The sequence below is a fragment of the Lolium perenne genome, chromosome 3, assembly GCF_019359855.2.
Source record: "Lolium perenne isolate Kyuss_39 chromosome 3, Kyuss_2.0, whole genome shotgun sequence".
Lineage (NCBI taxonomy): Eukaryota > Viridiplantae > Streptophyta > Magnoliopsida > Poales > Poaceae > Lolium > Lolium perenne.
The window spans coordinates 256722908-256744432 of NC_067246.2; positions in this window are offsets into that span (position 1 = coordinate 256722908).

The following is a 21525-nucleotide window of genomic DNA, read 5'->3' on the forward strand; positions in this document are numbered from 1 at the left end:
AACCTTTGAACTCATTGGCTATTCGGATTCCGATTGGGCCGGTGATAAGGTTGATCTAAGTCTACCTCCGGGGCTTGCCAATTTATTGGCCGGTCATTGGTGAGTTGGTCATCCAAGAAACAAAACTCCACCGCCCTATCCACCGCCGAAGCCGAATACATATCCGCGGCATCTTGTTGCACTCAATTGTTATGGATGAAGCAAACCTTGAAAGACTATGGTGTGTCTTTGGTACGGTGCCTCTTCTTTGTGACAATGAAAGTGCAATAAAGATCGCCAACAACCCGGTTCAACATTGTCGCACCAAACATATTGACATTCGCCATCACTTCCTACGTGATCATGTTGCCAATAAGGATATTGATCTCACTCATGTGGGAACAACCTACCAATTGGCGGATATTTTCACTAAGCCTTTGGATGAAGCCCGCTTTGTTAACTTGAGAGGAGAACTTGGTATTCTTGATCCTAAAAACTTGGATTGATTAACTTCTTGCACTATATTCTTGCATTTATCTTGCTATCTAGCTTAGAGGCATAGCACATATGGGGATAGTCATTCTACCATATCTTGGTATGATGCATACCTATGTGTGCAACATAAATAGACCCAATGTCATTATATGGACCCAAGCATGTCTCTTCGAGGTCTCATGACATTTGCGCTTTCACATAGGGGGAGTAATCCCCGCCCCTCATTGAGCCTTCATTACAACTTGATTTGACTATATAAGGCCAAATGATCTTATTGCAAAAACTATTTCAAAATGCTCTTATGATTCTTGATATACTTCGAATCATGCCCATTGTAGCTATTTGTATCTTGTTTGCATTTTCACTCCAATGGGTATGCCTAGAGAACTTTGTGTTTTTTCCAATCCCATGTCTATGCTCATCTCATCATCATCTATCTATCTATATGTACATGTCATCATATGAGCACTCACACACATTTACACAAATAATAGGGGCAAAACGAGGCAAAATGACACATTTTTGGGAAATTGACTACGGCCATCGGCCCGGTCGGACCGGCTGTGCGCCGGATCGTCGATCCATCTTGGCCCGGTCGACCGGGCGCCCGACCGGCCGTGCGGGCTGTTATGTTTTGAAGAGGATACCCCTTGGGGATCTTCTTCCTCATTATCCCCCATCTCTCAAACCTCCATGGCCGCCGCCTCCAACATCTCCACCACACCCTAGGCACTTCCCACCACTAGATTCTCCCCAAACTTCACACAACCATAGATCGGGATCTCTCATTCATCTTCACCAAAGGATTTGGTCCCTCTCAAGCTCGTTTGGGAGATCGTGGGGATTTGGTCCTCAAGCCTTCTTCACGAGTTCTTCTTGCTCACTTGGACCAAGAGGACAATGTCTTCGGGTAAATCTTTCTCCCTATCCCTCTCCCTCTTGCTTTCCCTCTCCCATTGCCCATTGTTGAGGAAAGTTGAGAAAAGTTAGGGTTAGGGTTAGGGTTAGTAAGTCCTCATGCCACCTAGAGTGTCACACCCCTCCTATGCACATTGTTCACTCTCCTGGTATAATCTATGTTCAAGTTTGTGAGTTTTGCATGATTTTATGTCGAATTTCTGGGCAAACATCACAACTCAGCATGACCCGGTCTACAGCCCGGTCGACCGGCCTCTCGACCGGCTGGTCCGGCGCACCGCCCGGTCAACCGGATGGCCAACCGGCTCGCTCGGTCTGTCGTCCGGTCGGACCGGCCCCTGCGCCGGCTCGCCCAGCTTTTTCGCATGATCTCGTCGAGACACTTGAATATAGGCTATGCTTTTGGCTTCCTCACATATGCTGATGACATGTACACTTACCTCTTTGCTATCCTCTCCCTATTATGCTGATTCACAGGTGATGAATGGACTGATGCGGACCCTGGCCATGTTGCCAAGAGAGGGAGGTGCTCCGGGGTTCCACCATGGCGCTCCACTGGTCGTGCTCCTCAGACTACGGGTGGCAGCTCAACTGGAGGCCGAATCAAGAAATCTGCCAATAAGAGGAAAGATAAAGAGGCAGCACAGGATGGTGATGAGAATGCCGCTGATTTCCATGTTGGTAATGTGCATATTGGGGCATGGAGAAGACTCAGAGAGTCCAACCCCTATCGCTTTGAGGAACCCACTTACACAGGGGGAGATCAATTTTTCTGGACCAACACACAGCAAGTCATGTGGGATGACTTCTATGACTCCCGCGAGCACATGAAGAAAGGCACCATTGTTATGCCCAAGGCCATCAAGGATGTCATTGGAATGTATGAAGCCACCAAGTTCCGCTTTGTGGTTGCGACCTTGAGGCGGATGGGATTGTATGATCTTACGTGCTTGACACCTACTGATGGGTGCTATTGTCCAACCTTGGTGAGACAGTTTCACTGCACAGTCTTTTTCCATGATGATGCAGCTCGGACTATGACTTGGATGACTGGCAAACAGAAATACACTTGCAACTATCTTGATTTCTGTGAAGCCTTGGGGTTTGGTGGAGGGCGTACTTCTGGCTTCAAGATATATTCTCAGCAGAAGTTCAACCATGGGGACATTGCTGGTTGCTATCTGCCGGAACCCACACCTGGACCTCCCACCATCTCCGGGATGTACTACTCCTACCTCTTACTTGCCAAGCTCTTCCGTGAGACTCTCATCAGCAAGTCCGGCGATACAAGTGAATGCCGTGCATATCATCTGAACTTGATGTACTACTGTCTGCCTGAGCACCGGCAACCTATTGATGGCTGTGATCTCATCTACTGTGAGTTACGGCGCTGTGTTCGCGAGAGGTTGACTCCTAATCTTGCCCAGTACGTTCAGCTGCTCATCAACAAGGTTGTGCCCGCACCTCTCAATACTTTAGGTGAGCGGGTCAGGATGGAAGCGTTCAAAGTACCTGCCCAAGGTGATATCCCGGATGTTCCTGAAATGATGCCTTCTGAGCGCCGGTCCAAGGCACGCCATGACCATGCTAGCTCCAGCTCCTCTCGTCGCCCACAGCGTGGTGTCGCACGGTTCTTCTCTCGCTTATGGCAGATGTGCAAAAATACAAATGATGTTGCACATCAAAGTCTCTCTTTGAACCAAGAGACAAGGAGGCGCCAAAATGAGTTCATGGCTGCTAGGAATGTGCCTATCCCTCCTCCTGGCCCTGAGTTGGAGCCTGTCCATGCACCAGACTGGGAGATGCCTCTTCTCACAGATGAGATGTTCCAGAACTTTGATCCTTCTCTGTACTTTGGTGGTCCTACTCCTAGATTTGCTCATGCACCTCCTGCTGATGATGATGATGAAGAGGATGATGACGGTAATGAGGATGATGATGAAGAGGATGACGATGAAGAGGATGACGATGGGGATGGTGATGGCAGCTCTCCATCCGCGGGGCACGAGTTCTATTGATGGGACGCTAGCATCTCTCCTCCTTTCTTCGCCTTTTTGGTGTTCCGATGCCAAAGGGGGAGAAGAGAGTAGAGTCTAGAATCACGGGGTTCTTTCGTTGTCACAAGCCATGGGAGTTGCTTTATTTGGATTTTATATGGCTTGTGCGTATTTGCTTTGATTTCTCAAGAACCATTTGCTACTTTGAATAATTCATGTATGGATATGTATGGACGACTATTATGTGTGCTACTCTATGTTAGGATAATCATGCTTTATGGATAATCATGCTTTATGCTTATATATGTTGATATACTTGTCCATACCATGCTTGTTTCCTAAAGATATTGGGGGAGCTTCTCATATTCCACAAATGGTGCACTTTGCATTCAAACGCAAATTCTCCAAGTGCACACATTATGGGGGAGCTGTCGTAATATCTTATATGGAATCAAGGTTTAGAGCTTATCATAATATCTATGTGTTACTCTAGCTCGGTTTGTCATCGTATACCAAAAAGGGGGAGATTGTAAGGGTATTTTACCCTTATCCATTATTTTGGTATCTATGACACCGTGCTAGAGTATTTGGACTAATACATGCCTACAAGATGACTTTCAGGTATTAGCCAAAGAGGTATGATGGTGTAGCAATGGAACAAAAGGCAACGGAGACCCCCCAATTCGACGAAAAATCAGCTAGTTTTTCCGAGCCTGGCCGGTCCACAGATCCGGTCGGACCGGCCTCGCACCGGGCAGCCCGGCCACCAACCGGACCAGAACCGGTGCCATCCGGCAAGTTCCAAGAAGAAGAGAAGCTCTCCTGTGCGTCCGGTCACCAGCCCGGTTTCGAACTGCCGCTCCGGTCCCACGGCCCGGTCGATCGGGCGCTGACCGAGCGGCCTGGTCAAGCAATCGGATTCTGCGCTGTGACATCCGGCGACATCCAAGAAGCCAGAAGCCTGCCGGTCAAGTCCGGTCCCAGCTCCGGTTGGAAACCGGCCGGCCCGGCCCGTGGCCCGGCTCGACCGGGGCCGTGGACCGCCTGTCTGCGCCAAATCCGGTTGACCGGGTTTCTCGAAGAATCTGCTGATGTGGCAAGTGACCAACGGCCGTATTTCGAAGAACACTATAAATAGGTCTTCTCCTACCTCTGAACAGTTAGGCACTACACTACAAGCTGTTCTTGAGCTCTCTCTCTCTTACTCCATTGCTAGAAACACCAAAAGCCTCAGATCTCCCTCCTCCTCCACCCAAACTCAAATCCCTCCGGGGAATCATTAGAGGAGGACCCGATCTACCGTTCTACCAAGCCAAATCTCATTCCCCCTTGTATTCATTGAGAAGCTTGCTTCCTAGGGTTCCTTGGAAACCCTAGGTAGGCAAGAGGAGTCCGGAAGCATCCGGGCTGTGGATTTGCTCCGGGCAAGATTGTGAAGGTTTGGAGGCTACCTCAAAGTCTACCACAAGTGAGTGAGCTATTCCTTCGTGGGATAGGCTCCGGAGAATAGGGTGAGCCTTCGTGGCGCGGGGAATCCTTCGTGGGACCTCCACTCCTCCAAACGTGACGTACCTTGTTGCAAAGCAAGGGAACACGGGAATACATCCTCGTCTCCGCGTGCTATCGGTTATCTCTAACCGAACTCCTTACTTGTGATTTAACTGCCTGTGAGAGCCTTCGTGCTTGAGTTAGTTGTATCCTCATATAGGTTGCTTCACCTAGTTTGCATTAGGCTCATCTTTATATTCCGCAAAGCCTAATATTGCAAAGAAAGAATTAAAATTTGTAGAAACCTATTCACCCCCCCCTCTAGGTTTACCATCTCTATACTTTCAGCTCCTGAAGCTCATCAATCTTGTACATGAGGTTGCGGATAATCTCTGAATTGTGCTCGACGCGGCTAAGAAGTACGTCCGACGGCGAGTCCCAACTCTTGGAGTTATTCCCCCACTCTTCAGCTTCAGGCTTCACCCTTCCTGCAGTGTTAGAACGATCCATATCCCAATTGCTAGGCAATGCTGCTTTGGGAGTCCTTTCAATTTGACTATTGTAAATTAGATTGCGGAAGGGATGGTAAGTGCCTGGAGAAGACGTCTTTGGAGCTAGGTAGTGACGTGGAACCCTTCCTCCGGTGCGAATTTTTGTGCTCCTCGTGGCACTGGAAGGGTTTTCAACCACCTCGATGCTTGCGATGGCAGCACGCGGGTACGCACGCGAGTCTTCCTCCACTTCTTCTTCATCTTCTTCCTTCACGCTCTCGTCCACCTCTTTCCACCCGGGATCTTGAATATCTTCATCCGAAATCCCCTTGCCCTTGTTGTTGGAGACCATGGTGCTTCTAGATTGAAAACAGATCCTGGCAGAAACAGCTCGAAACAAAACACGTTGAGAAAACGATATACGGACCTCCAGGAGTCCGGGGGGTTATATAGCAGGAATTTTTACGACATAAGGAAAGTACCAGGTCGAACTAGAGTCGGAGAGGGGCAACGAGGGAGCCACCTCATAGGGCGGCGCAGCCAGGCTGGGCCCCGCGCCGGCCTATGGGGACACGCCCTCGTGCGTCTCCTCCACTCCGTTTCGATCTCGTAATTTTTCATATTTTCCAAAAACAGCAAAAACATTGTTCGGAAAGTAAAACGCAAACTTTTTATTACCAGTACTGTTACCTATTCAAAGTCGAACTCACTGATCGTCAATTTGACCTTTGATGAAAGCTTCCGGAGTTTCCACTCGAATAACATCAACATCTTCATTATAATAATCACCTGATATATAATGCTTGAGTCTTTGTCCATTCACCACTTGTGTGGCATCGCCTTGGAGAGAACTAATTTTAATTGCTCCTGAACGATACACCTCCTCAACGACATATGGTCCTTCCTATTTTGAGAGTAATTTCCCTGCAAAGAATCTGAGACAAGACCGATACAATAGGACTTTATCCCCAATATTAAATTCTCTTTTGATAATTCTTCTATCATGCCATTTCTTAACTTTCTCTTTAAAGAGTTTAGCATTCTCATAAGCTTCACTTCTCCATTCATCTAGAGAACTCAATTGTAGCAATCTCTTCTTACCGGCAAGTTTAGGATCTTTATTTAGTTCTCTTACAGCCCAATAAGCTTTGTGCTCTAGTTCTAAAGGTAAATGACAAGCTTTCCCATAAACCATTTTATACGGTGACATACCCATGGGATTTTTATAAGCAGTTCTATAAGCCCATAGTGCTTCCTTCAATTTACTAGCCCAGTTCTTTCTAGATTTATTAACAGTCTTTTGCAAGATAGATTTAATCTCTCTATTTGATAGTTCTACTTGCCCACTAGTTTGAGGATGATAAGCGGAAGCAATTCTATGATTAATACCATATTTAGCAAGAGTTTTTCTAAAACCACCATGAATAAAATGAGAACCTCCATCAGTCATAATATATCTAGGAACTCCAAATCGAGGAAAAATAATATCTAAAGGCATTCTTAGAGAGGTCTCACCATCAGCACTTTTTGTGGGTATGGCTTCCACCCATTTAGTAACATAATCAACAGCGACAAGTATATGAGTGTTACCTTCTGAGGAGGGAAAAGGTCCCATGAAGTCAAATCCCCAACAATCAAATGGTTCAATAACAAGAGTATAATTCATGGGCATTTCATTGCGTCTGGAGATATTACCAACCCTTTGACATTCATCACAAGATAAAATAAACTTCCTTGCATCTTTGAAGAGAGTTGGCCAATAAAAACCTGATTGTAGAACCTTTTGCGCGGTTCTATCTCCGGCGTGATGTCCTCCATAAGCACTACCATGACATTTACTCAATATCTCTTGTTGTTCATATTCGGGAACACATCTTCGCAGAATACCATCCACTCCTTCTTTATATAAGTGTGGGTCATCCCAAAAATAATGCCTCAAGTCATAAAAGAATTTCCTCCTTTGCTGGGCTGAAAAGGTTGGAGGCAAGTACTTGGAAACAATAAAGTTAGCATAATCAGCATACCAATGGCTATCTCGCGAGCTCACCTTTATTACAGCCAATTGTTCATTTGGAAAACTATCATTAACAGGAACAGGATCATAAGCAATATTTTCCAATCTAGACAAATTATTAGCAACAGGGTTATCAACACCTTTCCTGTCTACAATATGTAAATCAAATTCTTGCAACAGAAGCACCCATCTAATAAGCCTTGGCTTAGCATCTTTCTTTTGCATCAGGTATCTAATTGCAGCATGATTAGTATGAATTGTGTCAACACCCGGATTTTTAAGTCCGGATGCCTATTATGTCATACATCGCAATCCCAGGAATATTGTTGTTGCGAGGCATAATAGTTAAGTATCACAGTCATCCTTCATTACAAACCATAAGTCTTACAATTTGGAATCACATGATCCATATTACACGAATAGTTGATCTATCGATCAACGAACAAACACAAGTTCATAGTTCATAGCGGAAGCGTAAGATACAAGGACTCTCTAGTCCATAGGCCAACGCTTGACGTTGGAAGACTCCTAGTTGTCGTAGGCGTCCTGCTGGTCATCTCCTTGTTCATCTTCATACTCTGGCCATTGGAATAGCCAGGGACAAAGCCGTGAGTACTTTAAGTACTCGCAAACTAATATTAATGTAAGTGCTAGACATTCTAGTAAGGTTTGCTAAGCTCTAGTTTATTTGCATAAAGCCAGTTTTAGTTCACAAGTATTTGAGAAAAAGCTTGTTCATATGCCAACTAACTCAAGTGGGAACATTAGTGTCATTCCCACCATTCAAGTGGTGATTTCAATTCAATTCACCACAAGTCATTTCACCATCATCTTTCAACATCATTATCAAAGATATGACATCGGAAACTGTATGGCCTTTCCAACCGTCCGTAACCGTGGACGCGGCTATTCGAATAGGTTTACACTCTGCAGAGGTTGCACACTTGTGCCACAACATTTGATTTCATCCGTCGGGATTACCCCGAATCATCGTAACACAGTACGCGGATCATCAACCATAACCTTTCACTTACAAATCCTAGTATGAGCACCTCTCCCCATGATCTTGGCCTCCCAGTGAAGACCAACTGTCAACCTGGGAACTGCACAGGGCTTGGCCGTACAATTCACCTCAATTTCACATCATTTCTCAACAACGGAGGCAGCCTCAAGCGTAACCCCTATGACGTGTGTTCAGAGGGAACCCATACTAAGATGTATAAACTTCCAGTTAAGCCCTACCCATAATCAGGTATTGTGGGGGTACTTAATAATTGGAAAGGTATCGCATTCAAACCAATATCATGTTTATCAAAATCACCATCTTCTCTTGGTCATATTCACCTTCAAAAATCATTCAATGGAATGCATCATCATTCCAAGGTTTCAAATTCATTTCAAGTCACATTGTTCCCATCTAGAGTAGTCAAGTTTTATTCATTAGCACTAGCTCTAAATCATGAGGGGTGCTATCTTGCTTTGCTTGATGGAGGCTAACTTTACTACTCTAGTAAATTTCTTTACTTTGACCAAAGTTAACTATAAAAGCTACTTATTGAGAAAACAAGTAAAAACTTGTAATGTATAAACTTGGTATAGGCTTATGTAAGAAAAGGTAAGATTCATTGTGCCTTGCCCCAAGGGGCTTTGCACTTTGCAAGAATATTAGCTTGCCTTGGTAGTTCTCAAAGTTCTCCTCCTCCTCCTCTTGGTAGCAACCTTCTTCTTCGGTGTATTCTCCGGTGCTAGCGTCTAAATATGAATACGAGTATAATTACTCACTAATTCAATGGATATTCCATATATCACATACAAACACACAAACTATTCTATGCACGCAAATAATTTAACTAGGGTGCATGGGTTGTGTGGTTTGAGGAGCATTTACTTCTTTGTATTTAATATGTAAATGATAGTTTCCATAGGGTTCTTGAGAAATAATTTCCTCTCATTGAAATATTCTTAAGATTTAATTTCTCCAACAATCATATATGAACTTATATTGACCTAAGTCAAATGTTCATCATCATCATTTGAGAAAAGTTGGCATGGGACCAGTGGCATTGTGTAGATAATTTCATTAGCTTTCCAATAATATAAAGTTCATTAAATTTGGTTGAGCTAATTTGAATCTATTGAATTTCAAAGTTTGGGCAGTATTGAAATTATTTGGAATTGTTTAAATAACGTTTGAATTAAAAAGGCCGGCGGGAAAACTAACTGGGCCAGATTCAAATCAAACGGCCAAGTCCAGCCCATTCTAGCCCAACCACGGTCCACAGACGAGCGGCGTGCTGACAGGGTGGGGTCCGCGCGTCAGTGATTCAGCGTCACCAAAGCGGTAAGTTGCAATGTGGAGCGTAGGATTAGATCAAGATCTGACGGCTCGAGTTCATCGTCCCGCCGGCGAGAGAGAGTTCGCCGGCGGCTCAGGTAGGGGGTCGGAGGGCTTACGGCGGCTCCAGCAAGGGTTGGCAATGTGCTCGAGGTAGATGTGGACGACGGCGAAGCTCCAGGTATAGGTGGCGTCGCCTGAGGTGGCTCCAATCGTCGGCGAGCTTCCGCGGCGGCGTGCGGCAGTGAGGTAGAAATTGGGCGGCTCTGGTGGTCAATGTGGAGCGGCGAGGTGGCTGGGAGATCAAGGAAGGAGAGGGGGGAGTGGTGGTGTGAAGGAATTGACGAGGCGATGCCTCCTTTTATAGGCGAGCGAGTGTGCTGTGGGGCAGGGTGGTGGTCAACATGGGCGCGGCGTCTCCGGCGAGCTAGCGAGCTAGGCGAGGGCGTGGCGCTGTTCTGCGGTTCCTGGCGATGCGTTTGGCGGCGATAGCGTGGTCGGGCGACGTCTGGTTTGGTCGCCTCGCTTCCATGTCTGCCGCGGCGTGCACGGGATGTGGTCGTCGTCTCCGGCGGCGGCGGGCTCGGGTCGTGGTCGAGCGCGTGTCTGCGAGCCTCGTGGTGACGCGGCGATGCTCCACCCGCAGCTAGGTGGTCCAGGGCGTGCGTGAGGTGGCCAGGCGAGAGGTGGCCAGGGCGCGTCCATGCACGTGCATGCGCGACGTCGTCGGCATGGCGAGCGCGTTCTGGGCGCGCTGTCCCCGGCCAATGTCGAGCTTCTCCTCGATCGTGGCGAGGCTAGGCGGTGCTAGGGCAGCGAGGTGGAGCGATGGGGCACGGTGGCCAGCTCTGGCAACGAGAGAAGAGAGGGGAGAGCGTCGGGTTGGCGACATGGCCGGCATGGCCATGTCTAGCCTTGCTCTCTCTCTCCCTAGGGTTGCTATTTGGTAATGAATGGCTTAGAGGGAACCAGGGGACCATTTGGTGTAGGCTTGAGGTAGATTAGATGTGTAGAGCACTATTTGCAATAGTGTCAAATAGTGCCATATTTGAAATTTGTGAATTTTGTCTAAATTTGGTTTAAGTCAAATAGTTGGCCAATTTGAATTGTGTGTGTTTAGATAAGTTGTATTTGACCAGAGAGGATGAGAGGTGGTGGTGGAATGGTGGAATTCACAAATTTGCAAATTTGGCTAAGTGGGAGATTGTTGATTATGTTAAAAAGTTGAAACTTTGGATGAGCATAGCTAATGATCAAGAAAGATTTTGGCATGGTGATCTTCACAAAAAGTGTTCACCTTGATGTCGACTTTGAAATGGTGCAAAGGGTTAGCAAGGTTTGGTTTTAGAAAATTGAATTGCAAGGGCTCAAAGTAGTGATCAGACTATAATTGTCAATTTTGACCATTATCATATGTGAGCAAGATTTGTGTTTGAAATTCATTTGAATTGTGATTCTTTGATTCCAAAAGTTGTAATAAGTGTTTAGTAACATTATTCAACTAATGGTGAAGACCAAAATGGTCTAGGGTCAAAATTTATAAAAATGCCATAGGGCATATGTGAGGGTTTTTAGGGTTTGCTTTTATTTGATTTTCTTTCTCTCTTTGATTTATTTTGTGATCCTCTCATGATCACTTTAGGGTTTTAGAGTATAGCACATACAAGTAATAACATTCATCATGGCATATCACTCAAATGCACAAGTCCTATGCATGGCACTATATGCAATTTAAAAAGTTTTTGTTGGTTTGAAATTTTGCTCTCTGGAATTCTCTAACTTTCTTTTTATTGAAATTTGGGATGTTACAAACCCTTCCCCCTTACAAAAGATCTCGTCCCGAGATCGAAAAGAAAGTTAGGTACTAAAGAGATCTGGGTACTCCTTCTTCATGAAATCTTCGCGTTCCCATGTGGCTTCATCCTCGGTATGATTGCTCCACTGAATCTTCAGAAATTTGATGCTTCGGGTGCGGGTGGTTCGGTAAGCTTCCTCCAGGATGCGGATCGGTACTTCACAGTAAGTCAGATCCTTGTTGATATCCACCGATCAGTGATCGATGTTCTTGAACACTTCGGTCTTCTCGGGGACTTCAAGGCACTTCCGGAGGAGTGAGATATGAAACACGTCGTGCACAACCGACATTTCTTCAGGTAGCTCCAGGTGATACGATACTTCGCCTCGGCGGCTGAGGACTTTGAAAGGTCCGACATATCGGGGTGCAAGCTTTCCTTTTAGTTGAAACCTTTGCATTCCTTTCAAGGGGGATACCTTGAGATAGACAAAGTCTCCGATCTCGAAGGTCATCTCCCGACGTCTCTTGTCGGCGTAGCTCTTCTGTCTTGATTGTGCCATCTTGAGGTACTCTCGGATCTTGTGCACTTTCTCTTCGGCTTCACGAAGAACATCTGGGCCAAAAACTTGGCTTTCTCCGACTTCCGACCAGTTCAGGGGGGTACGGCATTTCCTTCTGTACAAGGCTTCAAAGGGGGCCATCTGTAGGCTAGCTTGGTAGCTGTTGTTGTAAGAGAATTCTGCGTAAGGTAAGCAGTCTTCCCACTTGGATCCGTATTCCAGTACACATGCTCTCAGCATATCCTCCAGTATCTGGTTGACTCTCCCAGTCTGTCCGTCGATCTGAGGGTGATAGGCGGTGCTGAAATTCAGACGGGTTCCTAGTCCTTCGTGCACTTTCTGCCAGAATCTCGAGGTGAACTGTGATCCTCTATCTGACACTATCGATTTCGGGGTTCCGTGCAGGGCGACTATTCTGGAAATGTATAGTTCAGCTAACTTTGGGCCTTGGTAAGTGGTTTTGACGGCGATGAAATGGGCGACTTTGGTCAGTCTATCGACAACTACCCATATCGAGTCATTGCCTTTGCTGGATTTGGGCAGTCCGGTGATAAAGTCCATTCCTACGGAGTCCCATTTCCATTCCGGAATCTGGAGGGGTTGTAACAGTCCGGCGGGTCGTTGATGTTCTGCCTTGACTCTTTGACAGATGTCACACTTGGCGATGTAGCTGCCGATTTCTCTCTTCATTCCATGCCACCAGAATTGCTCCTTCAAGTCTTGGTACATCTTGGTACCTCCGGAGTGGATTGAATAAAGGGTGTCATGGGCTTCTTGCAGGATGACTTGTTTCAAGTCAGAGTCCGATGGTACGCAGAGATGTTCTTTGTACCAAAGAACTCCGGCTTCGTCTACGGTGAATCCGGGGGCTTTTCCTGTGGCTATCTGTTTCTTGATTCCGTCAATGCTAGCGTTGTCCTTCTGGGCTTCCTTGATCTGGCTAACCAAGGTGGGTTGCAGTTCTATGCTGGCTAGGAATCCTTCACTAACAAGTTCTAGTCTGAACTGTTCAAACTCTTGATGTAAGCTGGGCTGTTCGGTTGCGAGCATGGAGTTCAACTGGCACGACAGTCGACTCAAAGCATCCGCTACCACATTGGCCTTGCCGGGGTGGTAGTGAATCTCCATGTCGTAATCCTTGATCAATTCGATCCATCGGCGTTGTCTCATGTTCAGCTCCTTCTGGGTGAAGATATATTTCAGGCTTTTGTGGTCGGAGTAGATCTCGCATCGATTACCCATGAGGTAATGACGCCAAACTTTCAAGGCTAAGACCACGGCTGCAAGCTCGAGGTCATGGGTTGGGTAGTTCTGTTCATGTTGCTTTAGCTGTCTTGAAAGGTAGGATACAACCTTGCCTTCTTGCATAAGCACACATCCAAGTCCAGTCTTGGAGGCGTCGCAATATACATCAAAGGGCTTTGCGATATCTGGCATGATCAGGATTGGGGCGGTTGTCAGTCTACTCTTGAGCTGTTGAAAGCTCTCTTCACAATTATCGGTCCACTCAAACTTTCTGTCCTTCTTCAGCAATTGGGTCATTGGTCGAGCGATGCTCGAGAAACCTTCTACAAATCTGCGGTAATATCCGGCTAATCCAAGAAAAGCGCGAACCTCGGTTTGGGTGGTTGGGGCTTGCCATTCCATAACGGTCTTGATCTTGGCGGGATCTACGGCAATTCCTCCTGCAGACAAGATGTGTCCCAGGAATCCAACTTCTTCCAACCAAAACTCACACTTGCTGAACTTGGCGTACAACTGGTGATGCCTAAGGGTTTCTAAGACAGTTTCCAAATGCTGTTCATGTTCCTCTTCGGACTTGGAGTACACAAGGATGTCATCGATGAAGACAACGACAAACTTGTCCAAAAAGTTCATGAAGATCTTATTCATGAGATTCATGAAATAAGCGGGGGCATTGGTCAGTCCAAATGACATGACATTGTACTCATACAACCCATATCTGGTGGTGAAGGCAGTTTTTGGAATGTCGGTGGCTCGGATTTTCAGCTGATGATATCCAGTTCTAAGATCTATCTTGGAGAAAACTCTGGCTCCGGTGAGTTGATCAAACAAGTCTTCTATCTTGGGTAGGGGGTATTTGTTTTTGATGGTGACATTATTAAGCTTACGATAGTCCGTACATAAACGATTTGCACCATCCTTCTTGTCCACAAACAAAACTGGTGATCTCCAGGGGGATGCACTAGGTCTAATCAGACCCTTGGCCAACATATCATCTATTTGTTTCTTCAGCTCCACAAGCTCTATTGCGTTCATGCTGTAGGCTCTCTGGGCTATGGGTCCAGTTCCGGGGATTAACTCGATATCCCGATCCGGGGGCATACCGGGTAGATCATCCGGAAACACATCAGGGTAGCGACAAACGACCCTGATTTGATCCAGAGTTGGCTTGGATACACTTTGGTTGCAGGTGAATTTTCTGGGTAGTTTTTCAGAGATATGTTCAACTACAATACCGGTGCTGCTAGTCATGGTTATGGCTTTCTTGGCACAGTCTATGTGGTGACCCAGCAAACCACTGCATGGTGTAGTATGCAAGTCTGATATAACACCAATGAAACACCGTTCCACTAGTATTATATCGCTCAGAGTGGTACAACAGAAACATATGCGGGTCCAAGGTATGTCTATAGAATTACAACATCGACTCTGTTACATAAGATCATCACAGCCTCCTACTTTACAATGAGGTAAAACTTCAAATAAACTCTAGAAGAACGACTCGTAGTCTAATCTTATCACGAACTCTATTTGTAGAGTATTTAACTAGCTACAGAGGCTAAGAATAGATTCTAGCTAATTAGGAGCTAGGTTTAGGAAGCTAGTTCCCTTCTATGGCTAAACTAGGTTTTCTCCTTGATGGATGTGGTATCTGACTCCTCTGACAGGGTCTTGTCTCTTGAAGTAGCTGTTGACTCCTTAGCCTTCGAGTTGCACTGTGGATCCTCCTTCGATGCTTCCATATCTAAGCAGGGGATTTAAGAGTGGGATGAGTACGAGCGTACTCAACAAGTTCATTATAGGAAAGAGGTGTGTAATGCACTAGCTACGGCATTAGACCAGAAAGTCTAATACCAATGCAGGTTTTCATAATCATTTCTTCAAAAGGTTGCTTTTATTCAGAAGAACTATGTCCGTCAGCCTTCACCGGTTTACTAGAACTTCATGGAGCTCCTTTCCGGCCGCGTTCGCAGTTCCATATCCCGGAACAGGGAGTGACAGGTCACGGTTCTTTACACTCTGCAGAGGTGTGTTGCTTTACCCATAAGAGATCTTAACCTTGGTGCCAACCAAGCTGTAGGCTTGTCCACACTTCCTATGGTGTGAGGCCCGGTATAAGGTCTAGCCAATCATGTTCCTCCGCTACCTCGAACACCCACCCATTGTTGCATGCCCCGACCCTGGGTCCACGCCGGTCCCATTATTCCTGTAGATTTCAAGGTGGACCCCGACCACGACGACAGTGCTGGGCTCTACCATACACTCCTACGCCGGTAGCTGCAACCCATCATAGACCGCAATACCATGGGGACTTAGGACTCCCCAGCCTCACCGCTTGCTCCTTTGGGCGACAAGTGTACTACGGACTATGCCGTGGGGACTTAGGACTCCCCAGCCTCACCGCTTGCCCCCTTGGATTACAAGTGTACTACGGTAAAGCGCATCCGTTGATGAACGAGAGGTGGAAACACTTTTGACTACTCCGTCCCACTCCGGATCTTATGGTTAACACGGGTATTACGGCACAAGAATCACTGGCGACATTTGTTGTTTATTCCTAGATGGATATAAACCCTTGCAATGGAACCTCCACCATATCAACACAATCCATGGTTCCATTGCCCACCACATAGTCATATTCATAGTTATGAAAGTAGTGGTTTTGGTTTTTATGCAATAGTGATAATCATAGTACTTTGCAAGTAATTTGATAAAGATACTCAAATGACATGAGCAAGCGATGAACTTGCCTTTCTTGACTGCAAGATTATGCAGACAAGGTCTTCGATACGCAATAACTCCAAATTCTAAAATAGCATCATCGTCCGGTAAGGACGATGTTTAAAAGATTGGCAAGGATGCAATAATGCATAAGTATGAGATGCAATCGCTCTAAGCGTGTCCTAACCCCGATGACTTAGGATTAGTGAGTGGTAATGATTGGTTTAGGGTGTGTTGCACTTTTTAGAGTGATTCACAAACAAGGTTCTTATTCAGGTGTGGTTACTTGGAATCATAAACATGTGCTGCAATATATCATAACAATAGCATTAATAGCACATAACAATAAGATTTGGTGTGATTCTAACATGTAATGAATAGTGGTTGGTTTTAGCACTACATGGCATGGTTAATGATTAATTATCATATACTTCAAAAGAATAACTTTTGAAGAACATGTTCTTTAATAAAGAACAAGTATGATAATTAGGTTGATGGGGTTCTATGGTTGACTATGGTTTCATTTAGTTTCTGGAGTAAGTATTAGATGGATCACGACCTAGTTGGATTCATCAATACCAAGGGCTTGAAAGGTTGAGTTAAGTCTCGGCATCTTGAGCAATTTATTATAAATAGTTGCTATTAAGGTTGATTCATCTGGCTGGTGATTGCTAGCTAGGGTTTATAGGTTCTTATAAGCAGGGTTGGTGATGATTCCTTATTTTCTTCAAAAGAATAACTTTTGAAGAACATACTTCTTAAATAATAAGAAGTATTACAATTAAGGTTGAGGTTGTCTAGGGTTTGCTATTGGATTCACTAAGTAAAGAATGGTTGGTTCTTAGATGGGATGGTTCCTAAGTATCTCACACTAGTAGGGTTTAGTGGAGTATGGTATGTAATGCTAAACATTAGATATGATTGCTATTAGAATTCATCACGATGGTGTGATGCTAAGTAGGAATGGTTAAGGTTGGTGTTTTAGTAATAGGATCTAGGGTTTACACTTGGCTCACCCTACTTGATTAACTAGGTAGGATAGGTATGCATACATGGAATACTGAATTATGGATAATAGGGCTCCTACATTTTATGTGAACATGGTAAGTATTTATTTGCTAATTATGGTTCTATGGATCAAAAGGAAAATATCATGATCACTTATCCTAACCTAGGGTTTAGGTTGGAAACAAATTAGGGTTCAGATGAATAAATGGAGCTAGGTTGCCTAATGGTATTAGGGTTTTAGGGTCCCATATTAAATTATGGGCTCCTGGTTCTATTACTTATGAAATTAGGGTTTTCTAAATACCCTAAAGTTCTTGGATTAATAACTTCACTTTAAGGTTGAAGTTATTAATAACTTTGAAATAAAATTAATATTGGATTTGGCATTTTATTATTTTTAAATAATTAATAATTAAGATAATTATTAATTAGGGTTTAAAATCCTCCTAATAAGGATTTAATAAATTAATAGTGAAGGAAAACTAATTTAATTGTTTTCCTTATTTACTTTACTAGTTTTTATTTATTTTATACCTTTTTCCTAATTATTGAATTTTAATTGAATTTAGAATTAAAATTAAAGGCTTAAATAACAAGTATTAAATAATTGAATTTTTATTAAAAATAAAAATTTCATTTTATATTTTTATTGGATAGAGTTTTCTTTTCTAAGAATTTTAATATCTCATTTATATTTTTCTGACTTAAAATGAATTTTCTACCTTTTTATAAAGTTTCAGTAATTATTGAATTGAAATTAAAATAAAGAAAACGGTTTATGTACCGTGGCAGAACCTAGCACTAGACACTGACCCGTGGGACCAGTGCCACGTAGGCTGCCACGCAAGCTGTGCTTGGTCAAAATTGACCGGCGTGTTGACCCTACCGGCGTTTAAACGCCGGCGAGGCAGTGTGTGGCGGCGCCGTCGATTTTTGGCTCCCCTGGACGCGCGGCTAACACTAATCGACTCCCCTCGACGTGGTGAGTACGATGGTGATGGTGATCTTGTCAGAAGACCACCGGAACATCGCCGGAGATCACCACCTGCGGCGGCGGGCTCTGGCCATCGATGGATTATGGGCTACAGGGGCCTAACGGATGCAAAATGAAGCTCTAACCCATCACAGGCTCACCAGAAATGCGACGGTATGGTCGGCGAAGCTCGGGGGAGTCCGGCTTGCCGGAATTTGGTGTTGCCGGTGTCGGAGAAGACGATGGCGTCGGCGTCGATCTCGGGCACCTCAGCTCGATTCCTTCCGTGGGCTGAGCTTGTCGGGGACGGCCGTCACGCTGGTGTGCTTAGCTCTGCTCGGGGAGGCCTCGTTCGCCGGCGGTAAGGAAGACTGGCGGGGCCAGGTTTTGGCATGGATGGAATTGGAGAGGAAAGAGGGGAAACTGAGCTAATTCATCGACCAGGGTATTTATAGGGCTCGAGGCACGCCTCGTCATGCTCTCGGACGAGGGAAGGTCGACAGCGACGAGGTGAAGACGGCCACGGCGTCGTGCTGGCCACCATGCACGGAGAAGAGATGAGGACAACCTCCTCTGGTTTGTTTTTTTTTAACGGAGGGGTATACGGGCTCCTGCTGGGCTGGTGCTTGGGCTGCGTCGATGGGCTGCTGTTGGGCTCCTGCGGCCAGGTAAAGTCCAGGTGAGCCTTTTCTCTTCTTTTCCTTTTTCTGTTTTTTTTTTATTTTTCTGTTTTGTATTTGCCCATTTGAATTCACATTTGAATTCTGTTATTTTTGCAGGTGTCTCAATTATGTTAATTCCATTTGGATGTTGTGAAATGACTATTACACCCATAATCCATTTGAAACAAGTATTTTATAAAGCATTATATTACATACTTGTGTTTTATTCAAAATAGCAAATGAGCATGAATTTATATCCTCATTTTATTTTTTTATGTTTTTCTTGTGTATCAATCTGTTTGAAGTATTAGAGTTGATACTTTGAACTCATTTTATTTCAGAGATTGATATTAGGGCTTGGTTTCTATTTGAGGATTTTGTCACTAGCATATGATTTTATGTGAGCACATATTTATTAGAGTTTTATCATTTCTAGTATAATCCCCTTGTTAAGGTTAATACTATCACTACATTTGAAAGTATCTCAGTAGGGATTGTTTCCACCATGATTTATCTTGGTTACAAAGATAAATGGTTGATCACTACACATATGGTTTACTTATAGGACTTAGCATTAGGTGGCTCTTATGTTTTATAATTGAAACATTGTATTTAATTAATGAACCATTAGGGTTCTAATGATATTTACCTAATGGCAATTGGTTTGAATCTCAATTATGGTTTAGGTTTATATTGTGATCACCATAGTGATACTCAAACTAGGGTTGAGGTTTAATTCTAGGTTATAGAGGTGAAATGGCACCATATTGCATGTGCTAGGGTTAATCTCCCCTAACCATGATAAGGTGGTTGCTTACTTAACATTTTATATTCTCCTCTAGTTACTAAGATATTAAGAATTAGTTTTATCTTCTACCAATTGGCTTCTATTATTCATCTCAATTTATTATTTAAGTAACTTCATTGGTTATAGTTCTTTTTATAGTTAACTTTGGTCATATGGATATATGGTTTCTCACCATATTAAGTATGGAGTTTTACTCTAATGTTTTCTTATGTTCCTTAGGTGAAGAATATGTGTAATGTAGAGGTGGTAGGGTTCTACTTATGATCACAAAGTGGTTCACAAGTTAAGGTTAGGATATAAGCCTGGATTTAATTACTAGTGATCTCCCTATAGTCTCATATGGGAATGAGATCTACTTCTCCTAGTAGGGTTTAACTTATCCTCACATACCTCAAGAGCATGATCATGGATTAGGCATGATCAACTTGTTCTTAACATCTCTACCTCAAGTTCTTAGGGTTTAGGATCATCACTCAATTTATAATGATTCAGGTTTGGCTTTCTTAGGTATCTCTCATTAAATGGTTTTCTCACCTCTATGCTCAAGCATGGTCTTGATCAATTAAGGTATAACACTTCTATTTTACTCTCTAGGATGGGCTATTATGGTGGCCTCTATAGTTTATATCCCAGGAGAATGCCTGGGATATTCTCTTAGAGTTCTCTCACTGAATGATGATTTAATCATCAAGATGTATGGGTAGTTCTCTCCCTCAATTCCAAGTATTGCCTCAACTAACTTGAGTGTAACACCATAGCTTAGGCTCTCTTATAAAGGAATGGTTATTCTAGGGTTTATGGTGTACTCACAATATCTCAATAGGTATTTAGTCTAAAACTCCACTTGGCTATCTGGGTTGAATTAGTCTCCTCATTACTTTATCAGTTCATGGATATGGTATTATTCCATGTGATGTTAGGTTGTCTCACCACTCCAAGATGAAATGGTTAATCTCTTAATACTTTAGTTCAAAGGTTGTCATTTATTCTTGAATAGGTAAAGCTTGGATTAGTATGAATGGTCTCACTCATTTGGGAAGGACTTTAATACTAACCTAATAATATCCTAGTGTTCCTCTCAAAGATGATGATTTGAATACTTTGATGTATATCCAGGGTTTAGCTCCAGGTTTGTTATTGCTTTTCTATTAAATAATATAGAACTCTCACCTCTCTGGGTTTGATGTATAATAATTTGAAATGGAGAAGAATTATATTCCTTAGTTGGATCTCTTTGTGATAATTCCAATGTTGAAGTGGAATGAATACCATGAGGTTTCATGGTAGGATCATGGATAGTTTTAAAACATGGAGAAGATAATCAAGAATGATTTCTCCATTTTATTGTTACTTGATTTGCAATTGAATTGGTGTTCATCTGTTATGACAAGGATTACCATAATATAATTCTTTTATAAGATCAAGCAATTGATCAATGAGTAAAGTGTTGTTGAGTTGATTATTAGTTCCATTTGATCTAACCCCTTAGATCAAATCATCTCTGCCCAAAACAAGGTTTTAGCAAAGTCACATTGAGGTTTATAGCGCTTGACTTGATGAGCTACTTCAATTCCACCAAGGTCAAGTGAAACTTCAGTTACTGTGACTGTTTTACTTTAAAGCGCGAAAATTCCCCGGATTTTCTATGCATGAATGCAATGCACACATCCGTTTCCTCTATTTTTGTAACCCCATTACCTGGGATATTACAGTCTATCAATCCATTGTGTTTGGACATCCAGTCCATTCCTAGTATGACTTCCAAACCTTTGGTTCCCAGAATGATTAGATTGGCATAGAAATCTACATCATGGATTTTGATAGGTACATTTTTGCAAAATTTTCTGGCTTTGGTGGTTGATCCGGGAATTTGAACTATCATAACATGCTTCAAACTGAGGGGTTGAATTTTACTTGTTGATGCAAAATCTTCGGTGACAAAAGAATGAGATGCTCCGGAATCAAACAACACTCTGGCAGGGATGTGGTTGACAGAAAACATACCCAGTACAACATCTGGTGCTTCCTGGGCTTCT